Source organism: Girardinichthys multiradiatus, chromosome 2 (assembly GCF_021462225.1).
Source record: "Girardinichthys multiradiatus isolate DD_20200921_A chromosome 2, DD_fGirMul_XY1, whole genome shotgun sequence".
NCBI lineage: Eukaryota > Metazoa > Chordata > Actinopteri > Cyprinodontiformes > Goodeidae > Girardinichthys > Girardinichthys multiradiatus.
In genome coordinates this window covers 16839167-16850250 of record NC_061795.1, presented here as the reverse complement: position 1 = coordinate 16850250, position 11084 = coordinate 16839167, and the positions used below count along the sequence as shown (strand labels likewise).

The window sequence follows — 11084 nt, the reverse complement described above, 5'->3', positions numbered from 1 at the left end:
TAACAGATATCACAAGAGATATTGATTTGTATAATCATCTGTACATATTACCTCATGATCTCAGCTAAGAAAAGAGGTTTCTTGTTTTTTCTGTGGAGTTAGATTTAAGACCAAATAATGGAAAGTGAGCATCAGGCCATCTGCTGCCTGTGTTAAGCTAATATCTGAGTGTCGGACTGAAGTGGCAAAAGAGGCAAATCAAATAAAGACCACAACATTATTTTAAAGAAAACCGATTAAATAAAGAAATGCATTTTATTACCATAAACATTTTCTTAATTAAGATATAAGACATAGCAGCATAAAATAATGCATGATGTTAAGTGTGGTAACATACTATTCATAGTTCAAAGTGAAAACAACAGGTTTGGTGAATATAAAACATTTGTTTCATGTTACCTGTAATCATATTTTACTTTACAATCTTTCAGTCTAAAAGACTCTTCTACCAGAACAACCCTTAAATTGATCATTTTAACTATTACTGCCATTGTTCTTTAATTAAATGTACATTTAATTCTCTCCTCAGTAAGCTAGCAGCACAAACTAAGTAGCAAAGTAGGTATGGATGTTTTTAATGAGGTATTTTTCCTTTTTCCTCTGAACAACTGTTAATAAGATTGTAAAAAGTGTCTAAAGTTAAACGCTAATGTTTCTAGTGCTTTCTGCAAAGAAAAACAACATCACACTGTTTTACTAATATTTGTTAGCCTGGTCGATGAGAGCAACAATGTGCAAACCCTACTGGTTTACAAGCTTTCAACAGGACTCATCAACCTGTCAACATCTTTACTTATCTGGATTTGAATTTAAGTGGTACACCATCACACACACAAACAGCTCCTAGCAATAAGAGCAAACACTTCCACGCTGAAAAACCAAGTTCAGAGGCTCGATACAAAAGAAAGAAACAATGCAGTCAACAAACATCAGCAAGTTACTGACAGATGAAAAGCCAATGCATTCAAAATGCAGAACATATAAACATCTTTGTACATTGAACAATAAGTCATTGATTCCAATATCACCATTACAATCAAAAGACACAAGCATTTTCATCAGAGTCAAGCAATAAATATATCCTGACAGAGCTCGTCTAGGAGATCGGAGGAGAGTTGGGACCTGGCACATACGAGGAAAAACCTTTGAGCTCTCATGAGAGCACAAAAGCTTTCCACCAGAGTGAAACACAGCTTACAAGGCCTTTTGAAACAGAGCTTACTTAATGGTAATCAGTATTGTCTTTGGCATGAAAGGATGTGCTTTGGAGCTTTGCTCTGGAAGCCAGAGTACCCGGAGAGAATCCATGCATGCACAGGGAGAACATGGAAACTGGATGCAGAAAGAATTTAGATTACACCAGTTTTTTTTTTTTGCCAATGTTTACAATCTCATCTCAAACCTGTCAGTTTACATGTCTGCCAAGGCTGTCTCTTCAAGCTGCTGATAATTTCTTACCTCTGGCATTTCATAACTTTGGTCATTTCGTACCAATATGTATGATTTTGTTCTGTAGGAGACGCTGTCTGTTACATGACATTTAGTACCAACCCTGCATCAGTCCATACGAGCCAAGAGGATGCTTTGACGACCAATGATTTAAAGTAATTTTGTATATTACATTCATAGTCAACAGTAAAGAAATGGGTCATAAATAAAACCTCCCAGCAAGACTTTATTTTGGTTTGATCAGGGTTCATCGTAATTATACTTCAGAAAAGGACTGACCAAAATGGGGATAAACACCAAAATAAAATGGAAGAATCAATGGAACAAGGTAATGGAGTTTTGACAAAAATTCAATCTGGAAGACCTCTTCTGCTCCGTCCAATGACTCCACCATGCGTCTCTGCTCCAGCCAATCAGCATCAAGTCCGAATTTCCTCTTCAGCCAATCACTGTCCAAGGCTCCGCTTTAAAGATCTTCACTCACGGACTTCCTCGCTCTTCAAGCTGAGGTTCAGGCCCTGCACAGCTGCTCCTCATTAAGACATTTGGTAGCCACCTGTGAAGACAAAGTAGTTGTTGGAGCAAATAGGGTCCACTGATTGCTAAAACGTAGACAAATGTTTATGTGTAAAGTCTAGAGCAGTAGTGCCCAAGTACGCTCCTCAAGAGTTACCCTTCTCCAACACACCTCAATCAAATGAAAGGTTTGATAGCAGACCTCTGCAGAGCTGAATGACAATGATGAGGAAATTCAGCCATTTCATTCAGGTGTGTTGTAGCAGGGATGCATCTAAAAGTGACAGAATAACTCTCGAGGACTGGACTTAAGACACCTCTGTTCTAGAGGCAAAAGTGTGAATGCCAAGAATTTGTTAAAGTGTTGGTTGGATATAGATAGTGAATTTGGTAAACTCACCTCTGAGTAAACAATGGTTTAATTCTTTCACAACAGAGATTAATTAAAGCATGCCATTCATTGGCCATCCCTCTTGGTGTGGTGTTATGTTGGGGCTTGGGTCACACCGCAGCTTTGCGGGTTCTCAGGGAGGTGTTGGGCTGACTGTGGGATGCAGGGTCTGGAATGGGTTCTGGTGGTGATCCATTCCTCTTGGCCTCCCTGGGGCTATTTTACTTGATGTGATGGTACTGTGCCCCTCTGTCCCTCAGGCCAGGCTCCCTGGGGGATAGCCATGGTGCTGGGTCAGAGATGTGATACTGTGCATCTTTTGCGGTGCTTCTTTGGCCTGGGGGCTTTGCTTGAGACCTAATTATGTGTCTGGCATATGGCTGTTCGGTGAGAGTTTCTACTGTTGTCACCGTTCTAACAACTTTTAATCGCCAGGTGAAAAATTTGCACACACACACAACCACTCACCCATCCAAATGGCTGAAGGTCATTCAAAGACAAGTTCCTCTTTCTATAATGTAGCCTGTCTACTTTGATACCAGATGCAGTCTTCATTTAATAAAATCAGCCATGCAATTTGGGTCTCCCTTTTAGCCTAAGAAGTAAAGAAGTCTTCCTATTACGCACTGTCCCAGGTTTTTTTGGTAAGGCTATACCCAGCCAAAACACTTTCAGTCACATAAAAAATGACTCCATGTCAGAATTTAGCATGGTCATTACCGGTTCTAGGAATAACGGTTGCTATGGAATACTCATTGGACTTAATTTATTGTCTTTCTACGTAACTACTGCCATCATTTGCTCGTCTTTGATGGCAATGACGTAGAAAGAGGTTTATTTCATCTTGACAACTAAGCCCACTTCTCCACAAAGTCGATGTATTTCTACAGACTTCCAGGAAACTGTCTTTGGTAATAAAGCTAAAGTCAATTATAATATATCTTACTGGAGAAAGGGAACCTTCTGATGTGTGTGGATCTGCAGAGCTGTTCCCATACTATATTTGTGTTAGTCACAACAGTGTACCGTGGTGAATTTCACTCTACTCTTTGTACTGCTTTATAAAAAAGTTAGTACATGCAGGTAGGAAAGTATCAAACAAAGAGTACCATAAAACAGTACACCTAATTTTTAATATCCAAAGTTTTATGGACAATGGATTAACTAAAGGTTTCTTCCTGTTCATATATGTGCCTAGTCTAAAGTAGTAGCAGTTATTATTACAACCTTCAGGTGTAATATATAAAGGTATGTTGCTGTCCCTCTGATGTGGCTGAGACAAATTCACACAACCGCTGATAGGCAGCAGTTTTTCATGCATGTACAAAGAAAACATTAATCTACAATCTTGTTTTTGTTCCTTAAATTGATTTCCATTTCCCTCAGAAGATCTAAGAATGAGTTTAGTAATTGCAAATTAGTTAAAGTCTCGATTTTATGGCTGGCATTAGGTTATCAGAGCTAACCATTTCAACCAAGGTCTATACACAAGCAATGTGTCTGTGAACTTGCTTGATGTTTTTACAGCTTTGTATGAACATTTCAATTTTAGTATCTTTGTGTTTTTCCTGACATATTTGTGAATTTGGTCCATAATACACAATGGAGTTTATGTTCCTTGCAATATATGTTGGTCAGTTCATTTAGGGTGTAAGTGTAGTGTAGAGGTGTAGAGGATATAGAGGACTGAAGATGAAAAAAGGCAACAACAGCCTTCAGCAGTTTTCCAGAGCTCTAAATGTTTTCCTTTCACTTCGCGGACATAAACTAGTGCTAAAAAGGCCTTCAGCTTATCCACACTCATGTCCGAGGAGGAATCATCTCTTAAAACTCTGCGGGCCTCAGCCACACTGCAGCCCTGAACATGGATAAGCATTTCGGCATTCACCAAGCAGAGGAATGCTCTGCTGGGCATCTTGGATCTTGCACTTTGCATAAGTGGAGGCTCCCTCTGCCTCTGTGTTCTGGCTCTGATGCCTCCCTCTACTTTCTTCCTCCCCTACCACTGTTCACACAGTGCCATCCTTTTCTATCTCCTCCTCCTTCCCAGGTGTGCGTCGTCTTACGATGAAAGCGCAGAATAGATTGTTGTTACTGGGCTACTATATCTATGACCTAACTTATTGTTTATTTCTTTGTCTATTATCAGTACCCTGATTTGTAGTTTCTCTCCTGCCAGGGAGCTGGAGTGCTGGGTTTATAGCTGGGCACTGGGCACCTGGCTCATCACCCTGTCTCTGAACCTGTGCTGATTGTGGCACTGTTGCTATAGTTTATATATTATTAGTTTACTAATCTGTAAACTATAGCCTAAAATGATAAAATTGTTACATAGGCTAGTGTTTTACTACCTTGAAATAATGCGCCACAACCTCCTGCTAATGCCGGGGGAGGCTCACTCTCTGACCCGCTGTCACTGGAACTGAATACTGACCAAGAGCCGTCAGAATCCCTCTCGACCCCAGAATCACAATCATCTAATTTTTGAAGCATTTCCAATGCCTCTTGAGCAGAAAATATCCTTCTAGAAGCCATTTGTAGGATGCCAACAATCTCCTTCTCAGACTGCGTTCTAGAGTGGCGGTTGCTAGGCAATGCTCGCGTGTACAGGTCCTTCTCAAAATATTAGCATATTATGATAAAGTTCATTATTTTCCATAATGTCATGATGAAAATTTAACATTCATATATTTTAGATTCATTGCACACTAACTGAAATATTTCAGGTCTTTTATTGTCTTAATACAGATGATTTTGGCATACAGCTCATGAAAACCCAAAATTCCTATCTCACAAAATTACCATATTTCATCCGACCAATAAAAGAAAAGTGTTTTTAATACAAAAAATGTCAACTTTCAAATAATCATGTACAGTTATGCACTCAATACTTGGTCGGGAAACCTTTAGCAGAAATGACTGCTTCAGTGCGGCGTGGCATGGAGGCAATCAGCCTGTGGCACAGCTGAGGTCTTATGGAGGCTCAGGATGCTTCGATAGCGGCCTTTAGCTCATCCAGAGTGTTGGGTCTTGAGTCTCTCAACGTTCTCTTCACAATATCTCACAGATTCTCTATGGGGTTCAGGTCAGGAGAGTTGGCAGGCCAATTGAGCACAGTGATACCATGGTCAGTAAACCATTTACCAGTGGTTTTGGCACTGTGAGCAGGTGCCAGGTCGTGCTGAAAAATGAAATCTTCATCTCCATAAAGCTTTTCAGCAGATGGAAGCATGAAGTGCTCCAAAATCTCCTGATAGCTAGCTGCATTGACCCTGCCCTTGATAAAACACAGTGGACCAACACCAGCAGCTGACACGGCACCCAGACCATCACTGACTGTGGGTACTTGACACTGGACTTCTGGCATTTTGGCATTTCCTTCTCCCCAGTCTTCCTCCAGACTCTGGCACCTTGATTTCCGAATGACATGCAGAATTTGCTTTCATCCGAAAAAAGTACTTTGGACCACTGAGCAACAGTCCAGTGCTGCTTCTCTGTAGCCCAGGTCAGGCGCTTCTGCCGCTGTTTCTGGTTCAAAAGTGGCTTGACCTGGGGAATGCGGCACCTGTAGCCCATTTCCTGCACACGCCTGTGCACGGCGGCTCTGGATGTTTCTACTCCAGACTCAGTCCACAATCTTCCTCAGGGTCCGGTCACCTCTTCTCGTTGTGCAGCGTTTTCTGCCACACTTTTTCCTTCCCACAGACTTCCCACTGAGGTGCCTTGATACAGCACTCTGGGAACAGCCTATTCGTTCAGAAATTTCTTTCTGTGTCTTACCCTCTTGCTTGAGGGTGTCAATAGTGGCCTTCTGGACAGCAGTCAGGTCGGCAGTCTTACCCATGATTGGGGTTTTGAGTGATGAACCAGGCTGGGAGTTTTAAAGGCCTCAGGAATCTTTTGCAGGTGTTTAGAGTTAACTCGTTAATTCAGATGATTAGGTTCATAGCTCGTTTAGAGACCCTTTTAATGATATGCTAATTTTGTGAGATAGGAATTTTGGGTTTTCATGAGCTGTATGCCAAAATCATCCGTATTAAGACAATAAAAGACCTGAAATATTTCAGTTAGTGTGCAATGAATCTAAAATATATGAATGTTAAATTTTCATCATGACATTATGGAAAATAATGAACTTTATCACAATATGCTAATATTTTGAGAAGGACCTGTATACTCAGCCGCAGGGAAAAAATTTTTTATATGTAATTAATAGGGCAGCTGTGGTAGTTAGAGGTAGAAATGCTTAGATCTTTTATTTACTTTGTTTGTTTGTTTTGTTTTAAAGAGACAGAAATACAAAAGACAGGTTTAGAAAAAGTCAGGATGCCAGGAAGATAAGAGTTTTAATAAACCAGAGTTAAGACTTGTCAAACTTTCAAAACTGTCAAATTGACGGCCCTGGGAGTTCTAGTGTTAAAACCCAACAGGAATAATCCTCTCAATTACACTACAATCCTGCTTAAATAGCCACAGATACTACCACTGGTCCACCTTTGAGGGTTTCATCTGAACAGTGCATTTACACAAATCTATACCGATTTCTGTTAAAGATTTTTACACACACACATACGCACATACCTGGCCACTGACTAATACAGATTAAATAATCTACAAAACAAACGAACAAAAATAAAATCTAACTAACCTTTGACTCCACTTCCACCCTCATTTTGAGCCCACTGGTCTGCCCCAATGAGGTGGATAATAGGGAAATTCCGACAGGTGAAGTGATTAGGCTGTCTTGCATGCACTTCTTGAATTTCGCCTTCAGGACAATGACCTCAAAAAGAGAGGTTATCGGTCTACCAAATAATAGCATTTAAAAAAAAACTTCCTGTTAGTCAATGTAATGTGTATGAGAGAGATGCTTTCCAACACCCTCAGATTTCTCCCCTACTTCGCCAGGCTCACCAACAGGGATGCGAGCCTGGCAAACGTTGCAAGCTCCTCCTTGATTTTCCCCAAGCACAGCTTATAGGTGGGTCAGATGTTCCTGCCAAGAAGATCTGCGATTATATAGGCAGCAGCAAATTTGTTGATACCTACCAACACTTTATTCATCAACCTTTGGAAGGTGGCAGGCACTCTGTGTAGGTCAAAGTGCATCTTTTTAAATTGCCAGAGTCCCTGCGGTGTCCTAAAATCAGCTAATGGCTTTACAGCATTTGCAAAGGTCTAAAGTAGTTAGGAACTTGGCTTGGCTCATCCTTTTCAATGAGATCATCAAGCCTTAGTAGTGGATAAGCAATAAGAATCTGATGCTTCCATCTTTTTTCACCACCAGTGCAATAGGGTTGCTCCATTCACTGTTCAAGTGCTCGATAACCCCAACTCTAACATTAGAGTGATCTCCTCCTCCAAAACCGGCAGCAATTTCTGTGGAATCCTGTACATCCTCTGACATCCCTTATTGGTGTGCATTTTTTCAGGTAGTTATCATGCTATATAAGGTTTGTTTTCAGTTTTCAGAATCTTAAGACTAAAAGTAGCTCCTAGTAACATCATTTTAGGAAAAACCTTACAATTTCTTGAATTGTTTATGAAGCAAATTATAAGGAATTTATTATTAAGGAAATATTAAAATGATATTTATGGAAATAATATTTTGAATAAGAACCAAACCTTTTAAATAAATGGGTCTTAGTGGTGTTTAGTTAGTTATCACGTTTAGTAAAATAATAATTAAGGAAATATTACTTCCTACATTGGAGTAGGAAGTAACTAACTTTCTGGATAAATGAAATGAAATGAAATCTTCAGCTAACTCATAAAGTGGAAGAGCATGTATTCTTAGTCGTTAGTGGTTGGAGCTAACAATAGAAGCTCATAGCTGGTTACCACAATCAAACACATACTTTTAAAATACCTCTAATAAAAGGGTTAAAATGCATAAGCGTGGATGGCATGTTATGGCCAATCTTATGTGTTTAAAAACCACCCTTTAAATAAAACTCTAAACTAATCTTCTCTGCCCAAACACTACCTCTTACGTGAACCATGCTGAGGAGAAGTTGTCCTGGGCGTTGAGGAAAAACATCCACTTGCGGGTTAACAAAGGGTTAACTTGCAGCTAACCGCCGTAGCTGTGGGGTGGGGCGGCTCATTCTGCCGGCCCAGCTGAACCGTATGACAAAGGCATGTTCGGCTCCTTGAGTAGCCGCAATGCGGCTGGGTAGCTATCGCTACCTGGATGCGGTCCCGGCTTCCTTTCCCAGGCCCTCGGGAAAATCTGCTTCGATTAGGGCTGCTTCTGGAGGCTTTTAGAAGAAAAGCAAGGTCAAGCTTGTCTTATTACACCCTTTATATGAATGAATGTTGGATACTTGAACAGCAAATCATTACTTAACTTTGTTGCATGTGATCATAGTCACTCTGGATACAGTTTGAAGAGTTATGTCTGCTTGCCAGCAAGAGACCTTAGCTTCCTTGTCTCTCCTTCCAGCTCTGCTGGGGACCTGTGTGGAAGAGGTCTGTTTGTTGGAATGTGGGGTTTTTATCCAAGCAGTGACGTCACAGGAAGTCCGCTGTTACCCCTCTTGTTCTTGTTCCTGGCTGTGCTGGAGGTAGGTTAATGCAATTTATTTTGAAAGTTCTAGAAAAGTTCTTACTGGCCTTTAATGTTGTAATCCATGGCTGGGGTCCCAACAAAGCTCAAAAGGTGAAAAGCCTGTTGAAGCTTGAGGCACCTTGGAGGCATTATTGGAGAGAAACAGATATGGGACCCACTTGTCCCAGTCATTAGCATTAGCAGAGATTAACTTCTTCAACATTGCTTTCAGAGTTTGGTTGTATCTATCCACTAAGCCATCTGTTTGTGGGTGATAAGAGGTGGTCCAAATATTTCTAATACCTAGAAGCTTGTGCAATTTCCTCAGTGTGTTTGACAGAAACTTCATTCCCTGATCTGTTAACAATATCCATTACAATGCAATGGAAGAGAACAGGTAACGACTGCAAAGGAAACTTTGGAACATTTTCTATCTTCAGCTAACTTACAGTTCGGGCAAGACAAGCAAAACTCATCAACACCCTTGTTCATACATGGCCAGTAAAATCTGCTTCAAATTCTGTGTCTAGTCTTCTTTATTTCCAGATGACCTGCTCAGGGCATACTATAACCCAGTCTTAACACTTGTTCACTGAGATGCTGTGGGACCATCAACATTTCCACGTCATCCAAACTCATTTTGTGGTACAGCACTTGTTCTTTGAGAAAACAACCTTCCCCTGTATCCTGACCTGGAAGCATTTCAGCTGCCTGTTTAAAACAATCTTTCAGTGTCATGTCCTGTTTCTGGAGCTGTGAAAGGTCGTCATGGTTAGTTTTACAGATTTCTAGCGCTGGAAGCTCACCAGTGTTTCTAACTGTACCTGCCATTTTCTGTTGTTTTCTCTGCCTGCTACTTTTTCTACTAACTTCATCATGAAATGGTAGTTTAGAGAAAACATCAAAATGCTCCTTATTGGCATTTTCCCTCACTGAAGACTGAAGACTCCACTCAACATTTAGGTTTGGAACTTCACTTTGACCACTCAGCTTGTGATACATGTTCACTGTCCTTATTCACCCCCAATCTTTGGTTTTGCAGCCACGACCTTAAAACCTTGAAACCTGGCCTTAAATTTACAGGTTTACAGGTTTTATCAGCTCCTGCAGAACAGGAACATCTTGCCTTGGATTACTGGATATGACAAGCTAGCCACTACCCCAGCTGAAATAAGGTACATCTGTCCAGAAAATTCGAGATAAACAACTGTCATTGGAGATGTCTTACAATCACCATGTACACATGAAATGTTCTCTCTCTCTTATTGGCATATTGACAATTAAAGTCTCTGGGTGTGGGGAGAACATACCTGTCCTCCCACCCCCACGTGGCAGTCTTTAAATTCTACAAAAAGAGAACATGCAGTTACAAAAATATACATGAAATAGTAGGCCTACAAACAGTTAGACTAACCCTCATTACAATGCTACAGTACAATGGCACAGTGATGTATTGAAACACATATTTACTTACAGTATACTGTGGCACAGTATGTAGTATATACATACAGTAATTGGTGTCAACATTTATATACTATAATGTCAAAAAAGTAATTACCTGTTTTCTTCTCTAAGTCTTCAGATTATGGAATACACAGTGAATCTCCTGATGTTTGGTTGTACCCTTTGTCTGGCCTCCCTCATGCTCATACCATGGACAATCACATTAGGTCTGATTTCATTGGATGTTACTGTTTTTTGTCTTCGCTGACCACCTCTCACACAAACTCCTCCTCTCAGATTTCTATCCATTGTAGTGGCTCACAAACCAGTGCTCTCTAAACTGGCTTACATATGTTCCCTCACATCATTGGCCATAGGTGTGATACATTTTGAGTTGTTGTATTCAACCAGTGACACCTGTGCTTTAACTGCCTTTGACCTTTGCCACATGTGCTCACCATTATGCAACACAGGTGCATCACAATAAAATGTGTTGGCAAGTTGTGTCTAAACAAATGAAAGGGCTTATGGTTTTGTGAAAAGAGTGATTGATTCTGTCAGTGGGTTCAGGCAACTGAGCATTTGGTTCAGACAATAGGGTTTAGTGTTTTGACATTGGCAATTTGGCAATACATTATGTAGCATTGTCCTTAAATGTCAGAATGATCAGACAGGTCATCAGATATATGATGTCCCAAGTATTAAACCACAGTATTAACTTTAAGAACAATTCCA

The 11084-nt window shown here is 40.4% G+C and overlaps 1 long non-coding RNA gene across 1 annotated transcript; it reads right to left on the bottom strand.

Moving 5' to 3' along the window:
* Positions 1 to 236: 236 nt before the first annotated feature.
* LOC124858040 lies at positions 237 to 8746 on the bottom strand. Its single transcript, XR_007035737.1, has 2 exons — positions 8343 to 8746; positions 237 to 2005 (listed from the first exon to the last, which is right to left on the bottom strand). It is a non-coding gene; the product is annotated as an uncharacterized LOC124858040 (long non-coding RNA).
* Positions 8747 to 11084: the final 2338 nt, after the last annotated feature.